Here is a 27,859-nt window from a genome sequence, read left to right as displayed (position 1 = left end):
ATGAATTACATTGTTAGCTAACTGTGTGATTATATATGTACATTTCTGAAATATCGTAATTTGGACTGTCAACTCTGATATATTGTAATGTTGACATTCTCTGTAAAGCTGCTTTGAAATGACATGTATTGTGAAAAGAGCTATACAAATAAATGTGAATTGAATTGAATTTTAGAAGAAATTTCATATTTAAAGTAAATTTCTGTCAGTTTCTTTTAATCATAAACACCAAGTGTTAATAATACCATAATGGACAGTGTTGTAATTTGTAGTTATTGACTGTAACTGAAACATATCGTTACTTTATTAAACAATTCCAGTGTCACATCTGTCAGCTGCAGTATGCTTAAGAACCAGCAGATGGCAGCCTCGTCCCTCACTGTTATTTCCCTCTTTATTCCCTCTTTATATCCTCTCTACTCATTAGTTAACATGTTTCAGCTGTGTCTTGTGTTGTTAGTTAATTATCCAGTCTATTTAAATGCCTTTTGCCCTGCTTTCATTATGAAGTCTTGTATGTTTTGGCCTACATTCTCTGTTGGCATTTTCAGCAGTTATGTTCCTTATGTTTTATCTCTGCCTGAGAGTTGGATTCCTCGCTCCTGTCTGCCGTTTGTGGAGTATGTGTGTTTGGACTGAGTACTTGTGCTTGACTCTCGGGATGGGCAAATGAGTTCTCATGAATCACTGAAGCATTCCCCTGATTGTTTCAGGCAAAGATTCAAAGCTTCGAGAGTATCAGAAACAGTGTCACCTGGTGTTTAGTAAAAAATAAAGCAGCTAAAGGCCCGCAAAAGAAGATTCGGGTGAAGCAGCCACCACACTTTCCATAGTTTCATGTCACGTGCGCAAATAAAAGCCTAAGTGTGTGTGTGTGTGTGTGTGTTGTATTTCTCTGTGATAAATTCATTTACCCATTAAACTGTAGCATTTAATGCCAGTTTGAATATGAATATGATGTAATAGAAGAGTAAATGTACAAATAATTGCATATGGCAATTTTTTTATTTTCCTGAAATCATTTGTATTATTCATATTACTCGTATGACTGTGTATTTAAAACTGTATTTGAATAAGTCAGAATGAAATACTAATCGCAAAGTACGTTCAGGGGGTTCGAACATCCCGATACGCAAAGTGAATCGCACATGATTGGACAGAAAGTGAGGCTTTGTTTGTCATTGGTCTAAGACTTGATTTTCCTGCTCAGACACAAACTGAGATCAAGCGCCCTGAAATAAAGCAATAAAACTCATCTGGAGAGAAGATCTCAATTGAAATAGCATAGGACAACTCCTTGCCCTAAACTCTCCTCACACATCTACAGTATGAGACACACACACACACACACACACACACACACCCCCTCCTTCCTTTTCCCCTGACTGAGAATGCATGTTCTATGTATAATGAATCTATTGTTTTTTCCTTTCATGTTTGGTATCATTTTAAATGTCTCAGTGCGATTGGTAAAATGGTCTCAGTTTCACAGCAGTCACTGTATTATGAGGAAGATTGAAAACTAAGGAGAATTCTGTCCTCCTTTTGGGTGTTGTCTCTTCAAGATATGTGAAACCCTCTCCACTACCCCCAAAACAGGTGTTGGTGTAGTCAATAATTACAATCTTTTTTTTCTGTGCTGAAAAGAAAAATGCTGAAAATGTAATGAGATCATGGGGGATAACTGATGCCAAGTTTACACTAGAGGACTTTAAACGTCAGCAGATCGCTGCTGTTCAGACTCCATGACCTGCTGTGGAGTCTTGAAGTCGATGTGTTCACTCTACATGACACTCCTAAATGATCCACAACATGAGGATACACACTACAGCTGTCATGACTTTATTTGATAATAGATGTTGGAAAGAAATTTGATTAAATCTTGAAATAGATTTAATTACAATTAAATAACCTTTTTTACACATAAGTTTAAAAGTGCCCTAGAATTTAAAATTGAATTTTCTGTACATGGAAATGACATACAGTGAGTCTCAAACACCATTGTTTCCTCTTCCTTATGTTGATCTCGTGCGTGAAAAACACCTCAGAAGAACAGGCGAATCTCAACATAACACTGACTGTTACGTAACAGTCGGGATCATTAATATGTACAACCCCAATATTTGCATATGCCAGCCCATGTTCAAGGCATTAGACAAGGGCAGCCAGTATTAACGTCTGGATCTGTGCACAGCTGAATCATCAGACTAGGTAAGCAAACAAGAACAATAGTGAAAAATGGCAGATGGAACAATAATAACTGACATGATCCATGATATCATGATATTTTTAGTGATATTTGTAAATTGTCTTTCTAAATGTTTCGTTAGCATGTTGCTAATGTACTGTTAAATGTGGTTAAAGTTACCATCGTTTCTTACTGTATTCACGGAGACAAGAGCCGTCGCTATTTTCATTATTAAACACTTGCAGTCTGTATAATTCATAAACACAACTTCATTCTTATGGGAGTCTCTATAACTGTGTGTAGCTTTAAGCATGTTAGCAGTGCAGCACTATCAAAGTCATTCAGAATCAAATGTAAACATCCACAAAATACTTACATGATCTGATATGCTGCATGACGAACACTTTGTAAAGATCCATTTTTAGATATTTTTATTTTAGATATTTTTAGTTATATATTTGCTGATATTTGCTGTGTGAACAACTTCTTTAGTATTTATGCAATGTTTAAGACAGTCATGAGCTTGGGGGCGGGAGTGCGAGCATTTAAAGGGGACATGCACTGAATCAGAGCAGTTTTAATCACACCCCAAAACAGGCAGTTAAAACATTGAATTAAAAAAAAGGGGTATTTTGAGCTGAAACTTCACAGACACATTCTGGGGACACCTTAGACTTATATTACACCTTGTGAAATATAGATTCTAGGGCACCTTTAAACAATTCCAACCTCATTTTAAGCAATGCATGCAGATTTCTAAATAATTACTTGAGAAGTTATAATTAAGGCATTTAACTGAAGCACTTGGTTATCCTTGGAGTTAAAGCATCCTGATATGTTTTCATGATTGTTTTCATTGCATGATTGGAGGGTTTGGATCATTAGTGATCTTTAAATCACGGCAGAACAACACTGGTTCTTCACCAAGACCCATTTTTTACTGCCACAGATATAAAGACTCATTTGGCTTCAGCTCAAATATGAGTTGTTCTTCCACTTCAGTCATTTCATTACAGCTTTCCTTTTTAGTGCTGACATGAGAATCTCCAAAAAAGAAGAGGTGCAACTTCAAAATTAACTTTGCATGTTCTCCAGATTCAATCAAGGCTGACGCGGTTATCCTCCAGTTGTGTGTGATCTGGGACATCTTCTCCTTATTCCATCCCACCTTTTTATTGAGTTTCTTTTGCCATGACACTGGTGTATTGCATTAGTTATAGTTTTAATATTCTCCCAATTGCCATTTGTCACTGGTCACGTGATTTCTACATTAACAACACAAGCATCGACTCCAGGCTTCTTCTGGCATGCCTATTCATGCTCGACTCATAAAAGCCTGGCTTCAAATGTCACATCACTACTTGAGCCTCTTCCTGGTGTGGACCTTGGCTTAATCTCAGGACCGCATTAAGACTATTAGGGCCCTTCATCCACCAGAACTATAACCTACATTCACTCAATCTTCTTAATCACACAGTGCAAGATATCAGCCTTTTATTTTGCATGAATAAAGGCCATTACCAAAACATTCAAACCTATATATCCATCATAAAATATAAATATCACTGCATGAACCACATAATCTGAACTATTTGCTACTTACAGTACTTAAAACTACTGCCTACATCAGCTCCATCTTCCTATCAAATCACCCTTTTGTTTTGCAGAAATAAATGCGATAAAGCTTTCATTTACAACATTCCACTCAGTTTTATAATTTTATATGAAAATATACTGTACAAAAATGTTAATTATCCGCAACAGGGTGTTACACACTGACAACTCTGTCACCCAATGACTTTATTTGAAAATGGACACTGGGAAGAAATTAGATTACATTTTGAATTGAATTGAATTGAATTAAAATGAAATGAACCCTTTGTATGACAGATGTATCGCTTTTCTCTCATCTGATATTCTGCTTCTCATATAAGTGGGTGTTTTGTCATTTAAAAACCTACATCAAGAAACATGTTCTCGACATGAACAACACAAGCCAGAATCTTCCAGCCTCAGAAACAACTGCAGTGATTGAGGGCGGGGCAAAACAGATGTTGTTCGTGAGCAGCCAATGAAGAGCATCGGCTGCCATTATGTGAATTTGTTACATTGTTACGTGGGTTTGTAACAGGAAGTGAGACTGGAATTGCTGACGACTCGTTTCGGCAGTTCAGAATCGACTCAAATACTTTATTTAACAACTTTGACCTTTAAAACAATGACAAAAACATACGTAAGTTCGATCCAAATGTTTAATGTCACGATTGTTATCATCTCTTTGCATTAGTTTATATCCAGCTGGTCACTTATGCATTCATTATGAAGTTGCATATTTAAAGCTAGTGACATGAGAAAACAAACTGTATCATCGTGAAGCCGACAGAAACATATGAACAAACCAGAAACACATCAGATTTCAGTTCTTTTTTATCATGTAATACATACTTTATTTAAATAATCATCAAGTGTTCTAAAATAAAAGTGTGAGAGTATACATACATACATGCAATATACATATGTGTCTAATGTCAATGCTATATGTAGATATTTAAAGATTCATATTAATGGTAACATTTTACAATAAGAGTCCATCTGTAACATTAAGGTTAATAACAGTATTGTTCATTGATAATTTCAACATTTAGTAATGCATTTTTACAGTCATATATTTTAATAATTATACCTTGATCATTCATGTTAGTTCATAGTGCATTAAGTATGTTCATAGCTGATTCGCTAACTAATAGATTAATATATCTGAAGTACAATACCTCATTGAACGTTTTTATAAACTGTAATACTTGTCATTAAACTGTGTTTGGATTCTCACTCTTTCTGCTGTATTCCACTAATGCCACATCATTACATACAGCCTCATTTTAAGCAAAGCATGCAGATTTCTAAATAATTACTTGAGAAGTTATAATTAAGGCATTTAACTGAAGCACTTGATTATCTTTGGAGTTCAAGCATCCTGATGTGTTTTCATGATTGTGTGAGTGGCAGCGGGACTTCAGTCGGAGGCTTTGGATCTTTAGTGATCTTTAAATCACGACAGAACAACACCGGTTCTTCACCAAGACCCAGTTTGTACTGCCACAGATGTACAGACTCTTTTGGCTTCAGCTCAAATGAGAGTTCTTCTTCCTCTTCAGTCATTTCATTCCAGCTTTCACTTTCAGTGCTGACATGTGAACCTCCATATTCTAAAGAAAAGGAGAACTGTAAATTCATAATTAACTTTGCCAGGGCTCCAGGTCCAATTGAGCCTGACCCGGCTATCTTCCAGTTGTGTGTCATCTCGGTCATCTTCTCCTTATTCCATCCCACCTTTTTAGTGATTTTTCTTTTCAATGTCACTGGTGTATTGCTTTCATTAGATATATTTTTGATATTCTCCCAAATGCCAAAGGCTGGACCTTTAGTTACTGACAGACCACCAGGGAGGAAGTTAAGAACATCAGGATGAACAGAAAAGACTTCAGAGTACTCATCTTTGCTGAGGTTGGAACTGCAGCAGAACTGAACTCCCCACTCAGAGCCTGGCTTGAGGAAGTAGCAGCGGTGGAAGAAGAGGAGTTTCTTTTCAAATAAATAGTTTTGTGTTAAATTGCTTTGCTCCGTGCATTCTGCACTGGATGGAGAGAATCCCACACCCCAGTAATAGAGGCCGTTTCTGTAGTCGGGATGCAGGTTGTGTTCTTCAGCATCCGAGTCTGTATTCATGTTTGTTGTTCTTCGATAAGTGCCCTTTTCTTGGAAGATGATGAAAAAATAGTCACTGGATGAGAAGTAGTGGTCTCCACCCTGGCAGTTGGGATGAAGGCTGTGAACTTTAGCATCGCTGTGTGTCGTCAGGTTGGTGAATCTGCAGTAATTATTGCCCTTGATGATGTAAAAGGAGTCATCTTCAACTCCAAAGTAATGGTCTCCATCTTTGCAGGCAGGGTGCAGACTGAAAATAGAGATGTCTGATCCTTTATTTAAATCACTTGTCTTCATATAGCAGCCGAGATCAGAGCGGATTATATAAATGTTTTCGCACGTTGCACAGATGTCGATGCCTTTTGTTTTGCTCTTGGGAATAATGCTGCTCATCGTGTCTGAACCTGCAACACAGAATAAACCAAACACTCAATCTCCACACCAAATGTGAAAGCTGTTATATTAGTCCTTCTATAGATTGAGTTCATTGATTACCAAAACTGATGATTTTTATTTCAATACATTATGAAATGAACACCTGATCTCCCACCTATAGGCTCTTTCACATTGACATCAGTTAACGTCCGCCTTCATCAGTGTATCTTTAGATCCATCTTACCTTCACGACAGAGATTTCTCAGGAAAATGCTGTGATAACTTTAAATGTGAACTATTTATGTCAAGAGTAAGACTAATCATTTTTATTTATTTACGCAGTCAGTTCTTTTGGTGACGTTATTTATTATTTCCTTTCTGTAACTGCCTTGATTAGGGTTTCTGTGAGCAGAAACTTTAGCAATGTTGTGTCCTTGATTAGCTGTCAGAGTTTTATCACAATGATTGTGTATCCACACTAATCTGTTAACAAGAATATTGTCTTTAAAAACAAATATTTATTATTTGAAAATGGTATGATGACAGTATTGTTCTTGTGAGATTTATTTACAAGTAATGCACACCTGAAAGCAGCACATCCACATATAATACTCTGAAGAATTAATGGTGTGAAGATTTTATTAATTCAACTCCTACTCAGACTTCAAGCATCAAATCTCACTGATCGGTAAGTTTGTTTGAGATCTGCAAACATTTACATAAATTTAGGCCACTACAGTCATCCTCTATCCACATTTGTGGCATATGTTCAACTATTATGTGCACTCATTCCTCTGTGCTGACGGAAGTGAGGATGCACTGCTTCGGCTCCAAACAGAAGTTGTGTGACGTCATGTTACAAGAGCCGGTTGGGCAGTGACGGCGCCGGAGACCTGTTCGTCTGGAAAATTAACGCCTTTGCATTGACACAGTTAAGCAGTTTACACACGCCAGCTGAAATATACAGTTGACTACAATTTGGAGAAGAGGCAGAAGAAGATCCGTCAATGTGTATTTGATCATTGTTTGTGTTCAGATGTTCTGCGGTTATGAGCTGGGGAAGTAACATGTAACATTTTAATTACAGTTTGCTAAAATGAACCAAAAAAGATTTGTTCATTTTGCTGAACGAGACTCAAAAGTCTGAGTTGGTAAAATGATCCGAACTTCCCATCGCTAAACCATGAGGCTTCCCTCTACCAAACAAGCTAACTTCTTCTTCTTCTTCTTCTTCTTCTTCTCTTGGTTATTGGCAGATTGCAAACAACTTCAAGGTGCATACCGCCACCTACCGTACAGGAGTGTAACATCATGTCATTTAATTGTTCTCAAATTCTGTGCATCCAGAAATTTAAATAAAGCCTTCCTGGTACTTCTTATCCCCTCTCCCTCTCCTTCTGTGCCCAGCAGATGAATCGCCTTCGATTATGAACGCGATATTGCTCTGTATATTAAGTGCCGCTCCATTTGAAAACAGGTGATGGACATTTACCGCTAATCACAGAACCGGCTTTACTGATGAGACACGCATGACAATCTCATGCGATTAATCGTGCAGCCCTAGTGCCCAGTATCCCTTCAGATTCCACTCCCGTTCTTCCTCCTGAACCCTAACTTGAAACACCCGTCTTTCCACCTCATATAAAATACAGTGTAATATAACATGTTCAGTATTTTCTTTAACACCACAACTTTCACAATTTTCACTATTCTTTTTTTCCCATTAAAAACAAGGTGCCGTTCAGTCCTGTGTGATCTACTCTCAATCTTGTCATTATGATTTCTTCCCACCTGGAACTTTCCTTATAATTTTTAATATTGACAGATTTTTGTATTTTATGATATCCCCTTCCTTTCTTATCTTCCTCCCACCATTTCTGCCATATTTAAGATAAATTATTCTATGGTAGCCAAGCTTATATGCCCGGTTACCTCCCGTCACTAGCGCCTTCAAGCTGCTCCTAGTGGTACTACAACTGATTTACACACTACACACTAAGAAATCGTCTCAGGTTACATATGTAACCATAGTTCCCTGAGAACTGGGAATGAGTCTCTGCGTTGATCACGCTTTGGGGAACCGTCACTCGTGACAAGTGTTCGAAATGCCAAGAATCGCAAAACTCCAATCCTACTGGCCGGCGACAGCCTATGACGTTGAACGGCGTGAACCGTGACGTATAAAGGGAGTGCCTGAGGAAGCAGTCAACACCTTCTCGTCTTTGAGGGACTGTTCCGCAGGCATCCCGAAGCATGGCAGGGCAACGCAGAGTCTCGTTCCCTGTTCTCAGGGAACTATGGTTACATACGTAACCTGAGACGTTCCCTTTCGAAGGGAACTTCAACTCAGCATTGATCATGCTTTGGGGAATGATATACCCATGCCACCATGCTAAAGGAGAGTGCATGCCAAAATGTCTGGACAAACGTCCGGCAGTTCCAGAGAAAAGCTGGGAGCAACTCTCCAAGGTTGTCAGTGACAGCATTCCCTATGGCCAACAGCCCAAGATGAGCCTAAAAGTGGCCTTCTGCAGAAAGCCTTCCAAGGTTGCTCAAGGCATCTGGGACCAGCAATCCATGGAAAGTGGTCCCTTAAAGGGAATGTGGCCAGGAAACCAAACGGAACCCCGGCCAGTCACTAAAGGGGAACGAAGTCACCCTCAGCGCCACCAAGGAGGCCGTACTAATCTAGCGAAAGCCAAACATAGTCTAGGCCAGCCCTGCCTGATATACAGAATCTCCAAAGTGCATTCTTCAAAGAAGAGAGCAGGTAAGAGCGACTGCAAAAAAGCAGTAAGCAACTCAAACCATGCGCAGAGACGGGCATCCTGGAGAGCGGAACTCAGCGGAGCGCTATGCACCCTCGCATTGAGGGGAGTATAATCCACTCATCCTAGGATCTACTCAGTGTCTGATTAAAGCACTGAGGAGGCTGTGTGCTAGAAAAACCCTGGTACAGGGGAGCACAAACCAGCCTAAGGCTAGTCTGAACGGGAGACTTCAGAGAAGTCTACAACCAATGACCAGCTTACAGAGCTAAGCACTATTACGCAGTCAACCCAAAGGGAAGGACAAAGCTCAACCTAACAGACAGACCATACTGTAGGCACATAGTCATGGAGTCCGACCAAAAGGGGCCTACAACATTGCTAAGAGTTCTTACAAATGAACTAATATCACACCAAGAACCCAATTCATATGGTGGTATTCAGGATGGCCCATAAGGCCATTCGACTGAAAACATGGCTTGCTGAGAGCATGACCAACCAATTAGGTAGCTGTGAGTGCCCACGAAACAGTCCGTCCAACATAATCCAATGAGCAGTGTACTTGGAAAAAGCACCTTTTTACTCTTTAAGCAAGAGAAGTACAGCGTACGCCAGCACGCGCTAAAGAAGGCCCCGTGGGCCTATAACCTCAGCAGACACGTGGCATCAGCAGTGCAAACTCCAGCGTGATACATAGGAGGCCTGCGAAGGCCTACAACCCGTAAACACGTGGCGTCAGCTAGTGGCAATCATTACCCATCCATGGTGATGAGTCACATAGAAACCCACACAAAGCTGTGCCAACATGCAGACTGAAAGGAGGCCCTGGTGGGGACTTCGACCTCCATAAACACATGGCATCAGCCAGTGGTAGCTTCATGACTAAGACCAGCCAGCAGGCCAAGTACTCGAGAAAACCCTCATAAGACTAGACTCAACCATGGAGTCTAGATATTGCCAACCCAGAGGCTACAAAGGAGGCCTGGCAAGGCCTACTACTTTTGGCACCGTGTGGCACCAGCCAGTGGTCATATGCAAGACCCGAGCTCAAAAAAGGGACCAGCACTAAACCCTAAAATTACTGAGGGTAACTAGCTTACCCGATCTGAGCTTAGGTGTACACATTCCAACAGACAATGTACCCAGTACACATAATATGCTATCATGGTCTAAGGAAGGCCTGCAAAGCCTGCTACCTCAAACAACATGAGCATAAGTCTGAGGTAGTGCTAAGATACGTGAGCCAACTCATGATCGTAAACCAACAGCGCCCGAGAAACAAACTGTATAAGAAAGAGGCTATCCATTAAGAGCCAACAATCTAATAGCATATGTAAAACAGCTGCTGCAGTCATGATCAACTGGGAGCTAATAGAGATCATTTCTATTATAACAGAATAAGACTCTCTACACTCAACCTGAGTGTGCAATCCAACAGGTGATGCACTCAGTGAAACACAAACCCTAACCGGGGAGTACAACAAAACACGTTCATAGATAGAGGCTAATCACAGCCTGCTATCACAGAAACAGGCGCTAACCTGTGGCAGCACTAGAGTCAGCTCACATACAGGTGCTGGTCATATAATTAGAATACCGTGAAAAAGTTCATTTTTTATTGTAAATTTAAAAAAAAAACAAAAAAAACTTTCATATATTCTAGATTCCCTACATGTAAAGTAAAACATTTCAAAAGTTTAAAAAAAAAAAAAACGAAAATTGGTGATTTTCGTTTTTTTGCAGAATCTGTTAGTTGAGATCACGAAGAAGCCTCTCCATGTTTGAGATAGCAGTTTTGGTATATTTAAAAGCGTACATTTTGAGGTTGAAATTGGTTTGTTCTTCAGAGATTCTAGCACGCAGTAGGGGCGTGTCATTGTCTGTGAGTATTTCCATACTGGATAGCCGGCTTTTGTTTCTTTTGTTGTTGTAACCTTCCCTCCAAGGGAAGCGTGGCTACTTATTGTGCACGTTGCAGCAAAACAGACTTAAAAGTGAATACTAATCACAAAAAAAATACACTTATGTCTAAAGACACGTTGAAATGTCAGGTTTTAAATCGTGTAAGTCAAATCGAAAACAAACATTCTGTGTTTATGTAATCTGTATGAAAAAAGAGCCATGTCAGAAGTCCGTGATTCAGTTCATTACCCGCTAATGCCCACGGAGTCAGCGCTATTCAGACACAAATTCAGTCAATACATGCATACATCGTCTTAATCATGTATTTATTGTCTTCAAAAGTTTTGATCTGTATTTTAAAGCCATGGTTAGCGACCTCTAGAAGACATGCCGTTAGTGCCTGGTTCCTGTTCTTCTTTGGATGAATTTGTGGACTAAAGGTGCACAGAGCACCCTCCGGCTGCAAATATGAATTGAAAACACAGAATCCAGCACTCATAGTGATGACAGTAAATATTGAATAAATATTACTCCTCTGTATAGAAAATTGACATAAACATATGAGAATCCATCAGTATTTCTCCAAAAGTGCATGCTTTTAAGCTAAAAGCCTATATGAAATGCCACAGAGATAACATAATTGTTCAGACACTTTGCATCACAGAAATACATTAGGCTATATTTTAAAGTATATAATACCATTATTTGAAATTGTAATAATATTTCACAGTATTGCTGTTTTTTCTGTATGTTTGATATACACCATCACAGAGGGTTTTTTCACAGCCTACCTGACTGAAAGGCCTCATTATTATACAAGTCATTTCAGGTCATCATTATGTGATTCTTTTGTCTTCTCAGGTGAGAAAATTTCATTTCATGATTATAGTGACCAAAATTATCACAGTTATCACAGAATCCTGTTCAAAAAGTCCTAATGCTACACAATGAAATCAATTCACCAAGTTTTATATAGAAAACCAGCAAATAACAAATAAAATTAGCATCAATATGTACTTTTTCTTTACATAAACATTAAAATAATAACATTAAAAATGATGGCCAGATTTTAAAGGAGTGCCTTGCAACATGTTATCTCTAAATCATTTTCAGCCTCTAAATCATTTTTATAAAAGTCAAAAAAGATAAATTACTGACATTTACAATGCACATTATCCTTTATTATTAATAGTATGCGGTCCATGCAGCTTTACAGAGGGGAGCTTTACAGGGGGTATGGCTTATCTAAATTAGATGTAAATGAGCCCTATTGTCACTCCTAGCAGGTGAGAACAGGTGAGAACTGCACAAACTTTAGAGGTGTTTTTCTGCCCTTAGAGCTTTTTTGAGTGCCTACCTTCAAATGGGCACAAGTTCTCCAAATATTATCAGATTTTCATGTGCTACACATTGTTGGAAAGCTTGGAGACTACACTTTTAGAATCGGTGAATAACTCAAAATGCCCCAGAACCGACTTGTGTCCCTACTTTTCTTGACTGGTCATATATTTCCTAAGATCAATCAAAAAATGGATTTTCAAAACAGAAAAGTTCAAGTTCTTTAAAGTATGTTCATTTGTACACTCAATACTTGGTCAGCAGCACATATTACAGCAAATTACTTGCTCCTAGCACAAATTACAGCATCAGTGAAGTGTGGCATGGAAGTGATCAGCCTGTGGCACTGCTGAGGCACTATTGAGCCTTCAGATCATCTGTATATTGTTGGACTGTTTCTCATCTTTCTCTTGAAAATATCCCATAGATTCAGGTCAGCCATGTTGGCTGGCCAATAAAGCACAGTAATATCATGGTCAGCAAACCACTTGGAAGAGGTTTTTGCACTGTGGGCAGGTGCTAAAGTCCTGCTGGAAAAGGAAATCAGCATCTCCATAAAGCTTGTCAGCAGATGGAAGCATAAAGTGCTCCAAAATCTCCTGGAAGATGGCTGCATTGACTTTGCACTTGATAAAACACAATGGACCAACACCAGCAGATGTCACGGCCCCCCCAAATCATTACTAACTTCAGAAACTTCACACTAGACTTCAAGCAGCTTGGATTCTGTGCCTCTCCAGTCTTCCTTCAGACTCTGGGACCATGATTTCAACATGAAATGCAAAATTTACTTTTATCTGAAAAGAGGACTTTCGACCACTGTTCACTGTCCAGTTCTTTTTCTCCTTAGCCCAGGTAAGATGCTTCTGACGTTGTTTCTGTTTCAGAAGTGGCTTGGTAGTCCTTTTCCTGAAGATGTCTGAGTGTGGTGGCTCTTGATTCGCTGACTCCGGCTTCATTCTACTCATTGTGAAGCTCTCCCAAGTGTTTGAATCAGCTTTACTTGACAGTATTCTCAAGCTTGCGGTCATCCCTGTTGCTTGTGCACCTTTGCCAACCCAATTTCTTCCTTCTAGTCAACTTTGCATTTAATATGCTTTGATACATCACTCTGTAAACAGCCACCACATTCAGTAATGACGATCTGTGACTTACTCTCTTTTTGGAGGGTGTCAATGATTGTCTCCTGTGTAGGGAAAACACCCTAGGAAGTAAAATTAGCTCAAATGAATAAAGAGTTGTTTAGATTACGACTGAGCAACTGATTCGTCCAGCGTTCATTTGCTCGAGCCGTAATAAGCTCTTGTAACAGATATAAATATCCAACAATCGTGAAAACACTGATTAGAGCACGGTAACTTGAAATCGACAGTTTAAGACATTAAATCATAAAGCACATAATACAAGACACTTTCCTTTTAAAATCTACAAGAGATTTTATTTATTCTAACACAAACTAATCTAACACAAAGGCACGCACATACATACACACACACACATACATTCATACGCGTTGCAGTAAGAAGGAAATGAGAGAGAAAGAGTTTTGAAAGAGAGAGAGAGAGAGAGAGAGAGAGTGATCTGATTAACAGAATTCCTATCAATGCATTTCAAAGACCCGAACGAACCAAGAATCATTCATTTAAATGCACCAGTTCAGTTTCGTCTGGAGGTACTTGCTTGCGTTGACTTAAAGGTGAATTTCCCTCGTCGTGCAGAGACGGGTTTCCCAAGTCGATGATTGGTCCAGATCAGGTCCGTGTGGGACAATGAAAGGGAGTCTCTTTGTCGCTGGAGTTGAAGCGGCAAAAGTCGTTGGTTGAACTTTGCGGCGAAACTTAGGACACGAGACTTTCAGCGGTAAAGGAGAATTAAGTAAAAGAAAAGAAAAGTGAGTGAAGGTTGAATGGCTTGAATGAGCTGCTTGTCTGTTCTTTCTTGTTACTCCATTGTTCTTGGTACTTGTCTTGGCTTCTCTTACCAGAACAGAACCAACTCCTTTCTCGTTTACTAACCAACTTCTCCCCCAACTTCTCCCCAACTTCTCCCCATTCACTATCTTGCAATATGATCATTTAAACTTAGTTGTTTGTCACACCTCTGAGGAGTCCTGGCCAATCAGACATTGTCCTGTTTCAAGAGGGCCTTCCTCTGCCCCCAATAAAACATAAGTGTTACCTCCTGTTTCTGCTTCAGCAGAGAGTGCCATTTTAACATAATTTCTATTAAATGGAATACAATACATTTTAAACAGATTTCATTCAAGTCAGGATATAGGAAAGGGGGAAAGAATCAAATTGAGTCCAAATAAGGCATACTTTCAGTCATTCAGTCAAGAGTTAACACATTTACATGAATTGTGAGTGTTCTAAAGCCTAACTGTTTACAGGTAGTACTTGTGGACACATAATGCAAAATGTATGTAGTTAAGAGATGTTTGATAAGTCCATTAAAATTGTTGGAACAATTTTGAAGCAGATTTATTTGTTCAACAGTCTCTTTGGCTTTCCTGTGAAGTAAGGAAACAAAAGGGTCTGGATTGTCTCTCTGTCTTCTTGGGTGACCCTTTGGTATGTCGCTTCTGCTATCAGGAAGCATGTGTCGTAAAAGTAATCAGCCTGGCTTTATCTGCAGACGGGTCGGAGCCGGAACCTCAATTCTGAATTAGAATTATGTTTTGAAAGAATCATCTGAATGATTCATTTGTCTGGTCGTCCACAGTTCCTACACCTGGACCATTGCCAAGTCAGCAGTCTTCCCCATTAGTGTGGTTTCAAAGAACAAGAGATACCCGGAATTTATACTGTAGGGATGGTCATTTAACGAAACTCACATGTAAATATTCTAATATTTTGAGATACTGGATTTTGGACTTTCATTAGCTGTATGCTCTAATCAACAAATTAAAAAAAAAAAAAAAAAAAAAAAAAAAAAACTTTTGAAATGTTTAACTTTACATGTAAGGGATCTAGTATAAATGAAAGTTTCATTTTTTAAAATAATTTACAATAAAAAAATTAACTTTTTCATGATATTCTAATTATATGACCTGTATAATGAAAGTATGTAGGGCTAAAGCTTAGAACCCAAAGCAAACACAAATGCTTTGTAATACATGCCATCCAAACAGGATAAATGTCTCCACAAAACAGATCTGAGATCTGTATTGAACCCTTGAGATCGAAAGCTAAAAACATTTAGCACCGTATGCTCAAACTTGAATATAATTCAAGGGGCTCATGTGAAGACATTCTAAGCATGACAAAGTTCTAAAAGGAGGGGCCTAGCAGCACTGCATAACTTATCTTCTCGAAGATAAGGGCCTACCACCAAGGAAAAACAGCACCAGGAAGGCTAATAACAGCCTATAACCTAAGCTGTTAACCTCAGCCATAGCACCTACATATCCACGTCAAAGGGGAAATGGGCATACGGCCAGCAACTCCCTCAGGAGGCCAGAACTAGGAACTATACAACCTCAGGGGGATAGTGATATTAAGGGTGATGTGACAAACAAACACCTAAATCTAGCTCTAGCCTAGCCGCTAGCTAAGGCCTACTGGGCCAAGCAAAGCTTGGGCTTCATTTTAAATCCTTCAAATATGAGGAGAAAATGAAGCACTGCAAGCAAACAGTGTCAGGCGGCTCATAAGCCATTCTGCACACAAATAACTGAAGTGACGAGTGCTAACTCAAACCAAACTAAAGTATTAGCTGAGAAGCTACTCTAACATAGGACGCTACAAAATAGCGGCCAAAAAGCGGCCTGCATGTTTTGAAAACTAGCCAACCTAATGCTACAGTTATTTAGCCCAAAAGAACCCCTTCTAGATTTACTGACTACATGCTCAGGAAAGCTATACAGAAAAAAACAAGGTCTACACTTTTTATAAAAATATAGACCCAGCTTACCTTCCTGCAGAACCTTCCATGTAGAATGAAGATTTTCCCTCCTTATTTTCATGCATGAAGTAGGAAGAAATCAAAAGCTCTTTTAAGCCTAAAAGCACTTTCACTATCAAACCAGAAGGCAGCCTTTAGAAAGAATATTATCAAAAGGCCAGCTGACAGCCTGACTGAACAAGTAGAAAGAACTCAAACTACATGCTCAGAAAAACTATACAGGAAAACAAGGTCTTATTTTAAAAACATAAAATAGAACCATTTCATATATACATATATATAGGGGCCTTTCCTCCGAGTAGGCAAGGGAGGCAGTGCCTCCTCAAAAAAAATAGGATGACAAAATAATCCATATTACATATAAAACAACACAAATATTACAAATTATGACATTAAAAAGAGCGCAAGTCGCGCGTATTTCTTAAGGAACACTGCCCAACAGCGACACCCGCAGGTGAAGTTACACAGAGGAGTCATGCTTTACAGTCTATGGAATCATGCCTCCCTTTCCTCTCATAGGAAACCATATAAAATCATCAGACCCCCGGCGTGCAGTGGGTTTTGTGGGGGCTAATTGAGAATGAATGGGGGAAAGTCACGTGAGAGGAGGCAATAGGTGTGTTCGACATCAGCTGCAGCTGGATGTAACCGATCGGCGAGATTAGCCGCGTGCAGGCGGGGAGGAGCTGAAAACGGAGACATGAAGTCGGACACTTTCTGTTTCCCGTAGTGACGCTCGCGCTGCGTTTGCATCGGTTTGCATACTTTATCACAGCTGAAGTGAAATAAATGCAATATTTAACTAATACAGTGATGTTTCAGAGACCTTTTCATTCAATCCTTTATGTACTGCTTACAGCGTATTTTTACAAGAATAAAGTCCAACATAAGCATATGTTATTTAAATAAAAATGTAGTTGGGTCTTTGTTTTTTATCCGTTTTATTTTGATAAACATGACACAATATAACATCGCGACTACATGAAAAGAGCTTTAACTGTTATAAAAACACAGATTTTTGAGCATTAGTGGAGCTGAAGGCGTGACAATAAACACGAAACACACATGATCGTTGTCATGCGGTGAATCCGGCCAATCATGAAACAGGTGTGTCGTCATCAGCGCTCGTGCAGCTCCTCTTGAGAAACTGCGCTGGCTAACTCAGGCGGCTGATTTCGAATCGCTCTTGCGGTACTTTAAAGCCATACGTCACAGTCACATGACGTCAGCGCTGTCTCAAGTCGGACAACATTTCTTACCGGCATGCACTGCTTCAAGTCAGCCGCCGATCAGTCTTTGTGGCGCTGCATCAAGTCGAACAAGCCTAATGTCTCCATCGCGCTATGATTGGATGTAATTGGTTATGATTGGATATGATTGGTTTGTGCGATAAATCCCACCTCTCGTTGTCATGCGCATCCCGCTCGTCAGTTTGAACAAATAATAGCGTCAATGGGAAGACTAATTGAAAAGTAAGTAAACTGTTTACCCAGCTAGATATCACCGCTTTGTCACGTCAAAATCAAACTTGAAATGGACTGAAAGCATGATGACTGCGGGGTTTTAGTGCAATCAGTTTGGTGAAATAAAAAATACAATTCGTGTCTGTGACAGACGGTGTTTACGGAGCATGACTGATGATCCAAAATATCCTAGGTTGACAATTAAAAAGAAAAACTGCAATACACAAATAAAATATATTGTTTAAATTATTATTGCCTTTAGTTATTATTTTGGAATGAATGTAGAAATGCTTAAAACACTAACTTGATGAGATTGACTTGGTTTTGATAAATAGAACATTACATTGCTAATGTAAAATTACAAAATAGAATTGTATTTGGTTTCTTTTTTTGATGTACTGTAAAGTAATGTTCATTTAACAAGGAAGATGTGTCAACTTTAAGAGTAATGCACATGAATTTACAATGATTCATAAAAAAAAATGTGCCTCCTCATTTCAGAGCACCACTGCACGCCACTGATATATATATATACACATGCATACAAATACATAAATCCTATATGTATATATATTCACACACACACACACACACACACACATATATATATACATACATACATAAAGGGGAGGTGAAAGAAGTGGAGAGGGTATATATAAATCATCCATTACTCTCGCTTCTTCCTCCTCCCGTCTGTCTGGCTCAGATCCAAATCTGAACGGCCAGGGGGTTTTCCATGCCCTCCCGATCTCAAACGCAGAGATCAGGAGAGAATGGAAAGTCTATGGGAGCTGCAACATTAATAGACAGAAAGGAACCGTTCGTGAGCCGTCCGCGCACGGCCCCTTCCTTAACGCGCTCTCACGGCAGCTGCAGCCCGCAGAAAAGCGTGTCCCAAAAACACAGCAGTTCACATACCCAGCAGCCAGAGGAGCGCTCGGTATCGGACGCGGTGACATCAAACACGGATGTCACCATCATCCAACAACACATCCTCGTCAGCCCCAGGGAAGCCGAGAGAAAATAGGCTTGTTTGAGATGCGCCTAGCCTCGCCTGAAGTTCAGCCGAGAGTAGGCAGCTGCAGTGAGGGGAGGAGTGAAAAAAGTGCAGGCAAGACGGACAGTTCTCTGTTCTCATAGTGGATCAGACACCTATGAGATCAAAGGCGGATATCGCGGGATTCACACTCGTGCGCTGTGATGTAATTTAAGTTCTGTTGCTTTTATATGAAAATAAACATAATGAACAATACACCCAAAGTACTTGTTATTTATTTCCATTCAAAAGCTGTGACACAGCTTTAAGCTGTGTCACCAGCGAGTCATTGACCATGAAGTCATTTCCCATCGTGCTTTTGGTCAGTGCAGTCGGGGGAGAGCAACTGCGCTCGACTGCAGAATCCGATGAGGCCACCTCGCACTCGCGAGAAGTTTTTGACACACGTCGGCATGACATCAGAGCAAGGAGGCCCACCCGCGGACACATTTCTAACCGGCATGCATCTCGCGGTGATCACCGGTGATCGGTTCTGTGCAGAATTTGCTCATCTCAAACAAGCTTTATATAATTCTCTCAGACTTCCCAACGAGCTCACCTGCGAGCCCTATGATTGCAGCCGCCGTATTGCCTCAGCACCCCAGGTAAAAAAGTAGTATACTTTAGTGTATTTGAAATATGAATGAAGTACATGAATTATAAAACAAGTATACTTCTACTTGTTGTACTTTATTTAAAGAGTATTTGGTTTGTACTTTTTAAAAGTATACTTCGAAAAAGATGTAATTAAGTTCAACTTAATAGTCCAAACAGTAAGTATACTAATTTATCAGTAATCAAATTATTTTTTAAATGTACTTTTTGAAAGTGTACTTTGTTGTAAATGTATTTTAAATTGTATTGAAGTTTATTTTTTTTAAGTGTATTAAATTTGACATACTTAGAGTGGCAATTCAGTGCACTTATGGGAAGTATATATTTTTTTTAATTAATTGTTAGTATACTTTTTTAAAGTGTACTATGTTCTCACTTCATTAGAAGTGTGACTTCTGTACACTATACAGTACACTCTAAAATAAGTGTATTTTTAGTGGCATATCAGAGTACTCTCATAAAATATGTTAAAATACAAAAATGTATAGTGGTAATTTAGTGTACTTTTAGTAAGTACGCTTATTTTTAATACAAAGTATAATTTATTAAAGTGTACACTGATTTCACTTCATCTGTAGTGTAATCAGTCAGTCTGTTGTTCGTTATCTGGCTCGGCTCGGTGTTCATCTTCAGTTCTCTCTTCACAGCAGTTCAGTCAGTGTACTTTTTGAGTACATGAATTACTCGGGGATATTGGTTTGTTTGAATTCAGAGGGAGTGTCAGCCACATTAAAAAAGTTAACAGCTTAAGTCATTTGTGGATTAATGCGTATTGGAGACGCGAACCGTTTAAAACGATTCAGTTCGATTTGGTGAACTGGTTCAAAAAGATCCGGTTACATCGAATGATTCATTCGCGAACCGGATATCACAAACTGCTTTGTTTTGAACTCTCTCTCACAACAGACACGGAAAAGAAGACAATGCTGAATAAAGTCGTAGTTTTTGCTATTTTTGGACCAAAATGTATTTTTGATGCTTCAAAAAATTCTAACTGACCCTCTGATGTCACATGGACTACTTTGATGATGTTTTTCTTACCTTTCTGGACACACAGAGAGCTCTCGGACTAAATCTAAAATAAACTTTGTTCCAAAGATAAACGGAGGTCTTACGGGTTTGGAACAACATGAGGGTAAGTTATTAATGACATAATTTTGCTATTTGGGTGAACTAACCCTTTAATTTGAAGAACATGCATGTTCACCTTATGTCTTGGAATACAGACCTGACTTCCCAGATTACAAATTTGAAAATCCACTTAACTCTGCCATTTTTGCCGTCATTGACTACTGTTAATACTTCTTGTTTGAATTTCACTGATTAAGCAATATGGTAAAAGTGACAGTGGGTTGGATTAGGGCTGGGATAAACGATAATTTTTTTTACGATTAATTTAGCGATTATTTTTCGGTGCATCGATTAATCTAACGGCTCTTTTTTGTTTTTGTTTTTTTCAGTCCGTTTCTATTTCGGTTTGATTCGATTATCGATAATCTCCCCATTAATTGACTATTACCAATTTGTAAAAAGTCCAAAATAAAAGACTATACAAGTGCAAAGTAATGCATTCTTAGTCAGAGGTAGCGTCGATAAAACCTTGAAGCCTTAAACACATAGGCCTAGCTTACTAATAAAAAAGTGCATCTTGTAATTCTTCTTTCAGATGAAAATAACAAATTGATGTCATTCAATAAAAAAAAGGTCACCCAAAATACTTGTTTAGAGCAATTGAAAGAATACAGTAACCAATGTAAACTTGAGGGCTTTAAGCTATTTAAGTGCTTTTCCAACAAACAAAAAATAAATAAAAATTAACAGCGACAGTGGGAGCCAGCAGCCTGTCATGGTGTCCTTCCTGAACCAACAGAATTTAACATTTGTTGAAAACACATAGCTTTAAGCTTACTGAAAAAAAGTGCATCTTTTAATTCTTCATTCACATAAAAATAACAACAACGTATAGTAGTACACTCTGCCACTCACCTTTTTCTTAAAAAAAATACTAATGTAGGTAACTAGAATTTAATAAATGGAACATTATTGTAAAGTGTACCGATTTGTTATACACCGATTCAGACGTCTCATGAGTTCAGTGTTGGACAGATCAGTTGTTTTAACTATTCATTTAAGTGAATCAGTTCAAATGAGTCATTAGTTCACGAATCGGACATGTCATTATTGGACGTGTAGCCTACGGCAAGCGCTGTGTGATTATCCCGGCAGTTTATTTTTTAGCACAACTCGCACTCCGCGGTAATTCAGCAAAAAAAATATCTCAGAATGCTCCACGTGAAACTTTGTTCATCCCAGCCCTGGTACGGATATAACTACAAGGCCTCTGGCAAATTGGCGCAGGTACCAATACTGTGACCACAAGTGACATGTTGCGTTTATAGGCAACCCTCACAGGGAAAGGAAAAAAAGGCAAGCTGAAGGAGCAGCTTGAGCCAGAAAAAACCAACGCAATTTTAGGTACAGTAATGTCATAGTTATGAATCCAAATCCATTTTCATGATTGATTGACAAATCCATTATAATCAATGATTGTATTTCAATGTTATACATTGTCTATCCTGTTTTAATTCATCCCCATGTCTCTTTCCTGTTTTCACAGATGCAGTGAGGGAGCGATTCCCCAACACCGAGGTGGCAGAGATCCAGGCCCTTCTACGGAGGAAGTGCAACAATGAGAGCTACAAGGCCTCTAGTAACTCAAGTCAGAGCTACAGGTGCTGGTCATATAATTAGAATATCGTGAAAAAGTTCATTTTTTTTATTGTAAATTATTTTTAAAAGTGAAACTTTCATATATTCTAGATTCCCTACATGTAAAGTAAAACATTTCAAAAGTTTTTTTTTTTTAAATTTTGATGATTAGAGAGTACAGCTCATGAAAGTCCAAAATCCAGTATCTCAAAATATTAGAATATTTCCTAAGATCAATCAAAAAATGGATTTTCAAAACAGAAAAGTTCAAGTTCTTTAAAGTATGTTCATTTGTACACTCAATACTTGGTCGGCAGCACATATTTCAGCAAATGACTTGCTCCTAGCACAAATTACAGCATCAGTGAAGTGTGGCATGGAAGTGATCAGCCTGTGGCACTGCTGAGGCACTATTGAGCCTTCAGATCATCTGTATATTGTTGGATCGACTGTTTCTCATCTTTCTATTAAAAATATCCCATAGATTCAGGTCAGGCATGTTGGCTGGCCAATAAAACACAGTAATATCATGGTCAGCAAACCACTTGGAAGTGGTTGTTGCACTGTTAGCAGGTGCTAAAGTCCTGCTGGAAAAGGAAATCAGCATCTCCATAAAGCTTATCAGCAGATGGAAGCATAAAGTGCTCCAAAATCTCCTGGAAGATGGCTGCATTGACTTTGCACTTGATAAAACACAATGGACCAACACCAGAAGACGTCACGGCCCCCCAAATCATTACTAACTTCAGAAAATTCCCACTAGACTTCAAGCAGCTTGGATTCTGTGCCTCTCCAGTCTTCCTTCAGACTCTGGGACCATGATTTCAACATGAAATGCAAAATTTAATTTTATCTGAAAAGAGGACTTTCGACCACTGTTCACTGTCCAGTTCTTTTTCTCCTTAGCCCAGGTAAGATGCTTCTGACGTTGTTTCTGTTTCAGAAGTGACTTGGTAGTCCTTTTCCTGAAGATGTCTGAGTGTGGTGACTCTTGATGCGCTGACTCCGGCTTCATTCGACTCATTGTGAAGCTCTCCCAAGTGTCTGAATCGGCTTTACTTGACAGTATTCTCAAGCTTGCGGTCATCCCTGTTGCTTGTGCACCTTTGCTTACCCAATTTTTTCCTTCTAGTCAACTTTGCATTTAATATGCTTTGATACATCACTCTGTAAACAGCCACCACATTCAGTAATGACCATCTGTGACTTACTCTCTGGAGGGTGTCAATGATTGTCTCCTGGACCATTGCCAAGTCAGCAGTCTTCCCCATTAGTGTGGTTACAAAGAATAAGAGATACCCAGAATTTATACTGTAGGGATGGTCATTTAATGAAACTCAAATGTAAATATTCTAATATTTTGAGATACTGGATTTTGGACTTTAATGAGCTGTACGCTCTAATCAACAAATTAAAAAAAAAAAAACTTTTGAAATGTTTTACTTTACATGTAGGGAATCTAGTATAAATGAAAGTTTCATTTTTTTAAATAATTTACAATGAAAAAATGAACTTTTTCACGATATTCTAATTATATGACCAGCACCTGTAGATATGCATGTGTAGTAAGTTGTTTGCCATTGTTCTGTTCCCGGCATTTCAGAGAAAGTCGACTGTTCAAAGTTCTTCCTTTTGCCAATATCTGCTTTTGTGTGTTACTTTTGTGTTAATAATAAAGATCCTTTTCTGAAATGCAATTTGTAATCTGTTGATTTAATGTACTTGAACTGAATTTTATTGTAATACACTTGTAGTGTAATACCAACATTCATGCTTAAGTATAACAAAATGGGGATAAAATTACAAATGAAATGTACTTTCAATTTGTTTCTACCTTACACTATAATAACATTGCACTGAAAGTATGTGTCTATGATGTTTAGGTTGTAATTGAACTTCACTTCAAAAACATTATTATTGTCATAGTGGGACACTTTAAAAGCACTAAATATAGTTAGGAAGTGCATTTGTAGATCACTTGAAATGTTACAGAGGCATACTAAATTAACTGTTTATAGTAATTATAAGTATGATAGCAGTATGCACAAAATTTACTTAAACACAACTATAATTTGCACTGCAATGCCTTTTTAAGTGTATTTCCATTAGAATGGAAATACAATGCAATTGTACTCTAAGTGTGCTTAATTGCTCATGAATCTTGATTTTCATTAGTGTATTTTAGTGCACTTGAAGTTTAAAAAAAGTTGTTCCATTTTAGTATACAATTTACACTAGAAGTGTAGTTAAATATATGTTAAGTTGAAGTTAATACATAATTGAATACACTTAACTATACTTGGATTTGACGAAAATAGTACAAAATGTAGAAAATATACTTAGTACACTTTATTAAAGTATATTTTTAATAGAATTCTTTTTCACCTGGGACATTGGGGCTACAATCACCAGGCACAGATGCAAACACCTCCTCCCTCGGGAAGAGTGTCAAATGAGACTGTAGCGTTGCGATAGGAGAGACGCTCACAGTGAACAGTAGACAAACATACAGACGGTGCCCTCAAGAACCGTCTATGCGTTCGCTCCTCTCCAGACAGAAAAACGCCAGAAACGTGTACATCAAGTGTCAAACCCCTGGGACACGGATGAACACATTCTCCTGAATGTTTGCAGACATAAATAGAGTAATTCCCTACTGGAGTTGTGAAACAATGGCACGAACAAGACAGTCCCGAAAAGACGAGAAGATGTTGACTGCTTCCTCAGGCGCTCCCTTTATACGTCACGGTTTGCGCTTGTATGACGTCATAGGCTGTCGCCGGCCAATAGGATTGGAGTGTTGTGATTCTTGGCATTTCGAACACCTGTCACGAGTAACGGTTCCCCCAAAGCATGATCAACGTAGAGTTGAAGTTCCCTTCAAAAGGGAACAACAATAATTAGGGAGCTAAGATACAATAATAAAACAGGCAACGTCATGTTCATTACAATATTATGCACTTAAATATTTCAGGGGAAAAACACTATTGATGTGTTTAAATATGCAGATTAACTTATTTTGGTTAATTTAGAAGAAATGCACACAGACGGAGGGTAGTAGGCTTAAAACAAACACCATCTAAATGTGTATTTTGAAATGTTTCTTTCCATCAGAGTAAAGGACTTAGAAGCAAAAATAGACCAAAATCTTAAAATTGTCCACTATATGAAAGAAGTATTCTAATAACACCAACAAAATTAAAACGATTTATTGATTTGTGCAAAATAAACAAATTATTAGAGAAACTATGTCCCTCTCCTTGGTGCAGTCATTTATTCTAAATATATACTCTAGCTACTTGAAAATAATAGTGTGGAAAACATGCACATTGTGGCATAGTGTCCTTTTTCTGTTGCCTTCTGTTACGTGCTGTGTGTGTTTCGGATGTTTTTTTTTTCTGTCTCTGCTTTTCTGTTCTCCGTCTGTGCTGTCTTGCTCTCAGGTCTCCGCTGATTGGAGTAGGCGACTGTCACTCTCCATCAAGGTGTCGTATCTGCAGCCAATCAAGCGTCGTCCTGGTGGTTAAAAGTCTTCTAACGTGTCCTGATTAGCAGTGCAGTGTGTGTGTGTGTGTGTGTGTGTGTGTGTGTGTGTGCGTGTGTGCGTGTGCGTGTGTGTGTGCGTGTGTGTGTATATATATATATATATATATATATCAGGAGCCTGTCATATCTTGTATCTCTTTTGTTATTTGGCGTGAATTCAACACTTGGTTTTGTACTATGCTGAAATGCTGCGAGTTAAGAGTAACTTACTATTTTTTGGGGAAACAGAGAACAGGTAAGCAGGTTGCGCGACATACATACTGCCCATAGATAATGTTATACAAAATTAATGTCATACAAAACAGGTAAGAGGTGAGCGCCCTTCTTGTATTTTTGTTCTTTATTTAGAGTAGTTTTAGTTAGGGCGTCGGATGCTCTGAAGAATTCGGTTTTGCTTTCTACATTTTTCTTTGGTTAGCCAGTTTAGAGGATTTTGGGAACTTAGTTTATGAATTATTTTGTTTTATTCTGTTCTTTAAATTGGCGCCACCCTAGTTCCTTTTCCCCATTTGTATTTTTCTTTCTTCCTTAATATTTCCTTCTAACTTGCCTTGTAATATAGCGCACTCACATGCTGTCTAGTGGCTTCTGCTTTTTGTAATAATAAATTGGCCATAAATGCTTTTGTGTCTGGTCTTTTCTGCTGCCCGCTCCATTACAGCAACATAATATCTAAATGTTACGTTCTAACCCTAGACCTTTAAAAGTTTGTAACACCTTCTCTTGTGATTAAACTAGTGAATACTAAAGAAGATGGTCTCTGTGTGAACTGATTATTTAGTAGAAATCTGTGGAGTAACAATTGCGAGAGTGTGAGGAAATTAAAATAAATTGGTAAGGAAGTCAGAGTTGTGTTAATATATTTAACATTTTGTTTATTATTGTTTATAATTATGAGAAGTGCCTTTTTTTCCACTTGAGCTCCTGCCCCCCAAAATGTCTGTGCACGTCCCTGGAAGGGAACATAATTGATCGATTATCATGTATTGAACAGATTCCTGATCTAATGTTTATAACTTTATCTCTGAAGTAGCCAGCAAACTCCTCACATTTTGCGAAATAAGCTTGCTGCAGTCTATGAATTTCTTTATTGCAGGTCTTAAAATTTTCAATGAGTTCACTGATGTCTCTGTGAGGGTGTGGTTCAGTCAAAGCAGATCATCTTTCTTTTTATGAGGCTCTTTATCCTCATCAGCAGTATTATATCTCCACATTCATCACAGAACTGCCACAGCTTTCCACACAAACCCAACTGTGTTACTGATCAACATCAAAATAACAATACAAACACATGGTACACAAACTCACTAAAAATAAACTCAAACATATGACAAATAAAGATAAATGTCAGCTGTATCCAAAATAATAAAATACCCAAATAAACCTCAAACACAATATAATATACAGAAAATATATGCTCTGTCACATGGGATTTACAAAACACTCAATAATATAACAAATACGAAACCAATCAAAAATAAATCACACATATACATAAACATATTTCTTTAACTAGCATGTATGGTCAATATGATTAAAGAAATTCAATAGATATCCCAGAGAACAGCGATAAACCTCCTTACCTTCCACAGGGACACAGAACTGTGACCCAGCATCCTCCTTGCCTATCACATGCACTCACTCCACCAATCACCTATTGCCACATACTCCTGAAGCTCTTTACCTGGACTATAAAGGACTCTCACTCACACACACACATTGTGAGGTCTTGATTCACCCAGTGTACAATTCTGAGCGTTATTTACCCTTTCTGTCTGCCTGTTTCTGATCCTGTCTGTTCCCCGTGTTTGTATTTCTGCCGCCTGCCCTTTGGACCTTTTGGACTGTTTATTGTTTCCTGGTTTTGTGAACAATATCTGCCTGCCCTGATACATTGCCTGTTCCTCGAATGCGATTCTGCCTGCTCTCTGCCATACCTGTTTGCCACTGTTTGACCATTGCCTGTTTTACTACGAACTCTGTTTAATAAAGCTTGCACATGGATCCAATCCTGAGTCCCGCCTCATTACAATTATAATACAATTATATCATAATAACATCTCTGTGCTGCTATTTTCCCAGCTTGGTTGCCATAAATTTACTAATCACTGATTTTACTTCACTTCACCCCAGGGGTACTTTTATATCCACCAGGTTATTTCTTTACTAAAAATGAGCTGACACGATCCTGAACACAGTCCTAATTGTCTTAGTCTGTTCAATCCATTGTAGTGTGACCTGGAATATATGGATGTTAGGAAATGTCGACCAAATTGACTACGCCACCCCCACTTTTCTGGGATAGGGGACC

The 27,859-nt window shown here is 38.6% G+C and overlaps 1 long non-coding RNA gene across 1 annotated transcript; it reads left to right on the top strand.

The window, feature by feature from the left end:
* Window positions 1-20,370: 20,370 nt before the first annotated feature.
* Window positions 20,371-22,105, top strand: LOC125269463. Its single transcript, XR_007185108.1, has 3 exons — window positions 20,371-20,428; window positions 21,693-21,768; window positions 21,911-22,105. It is a non-coding gene; the product is annotated as an uncharacterized LOC125269463 (long non-coding RNA).
* Window positions 22,106-27,859: the final 5,754 nt, after the last annotated feature.

Source organism: Megalobrama amblycephala, linkage group LG6, assembly GCF_018812025.1.
Source record: "Megalobrama amblycephala isolate DHTTF-2021 linkage group LG6, ASM1881202v1, whole genome shotgun sequence".
In the NCBI taxonomy this organism is placed as follows: Eukaryota; Metazoa; Chordata; class Actinopteri; order Cypriniformes; family Xenocyprididae; genus Megalobrama; species Megalobrama amblycephala.
This window is presented reverse-complemented; position numbering and strand designations above follow the sequence as displayed.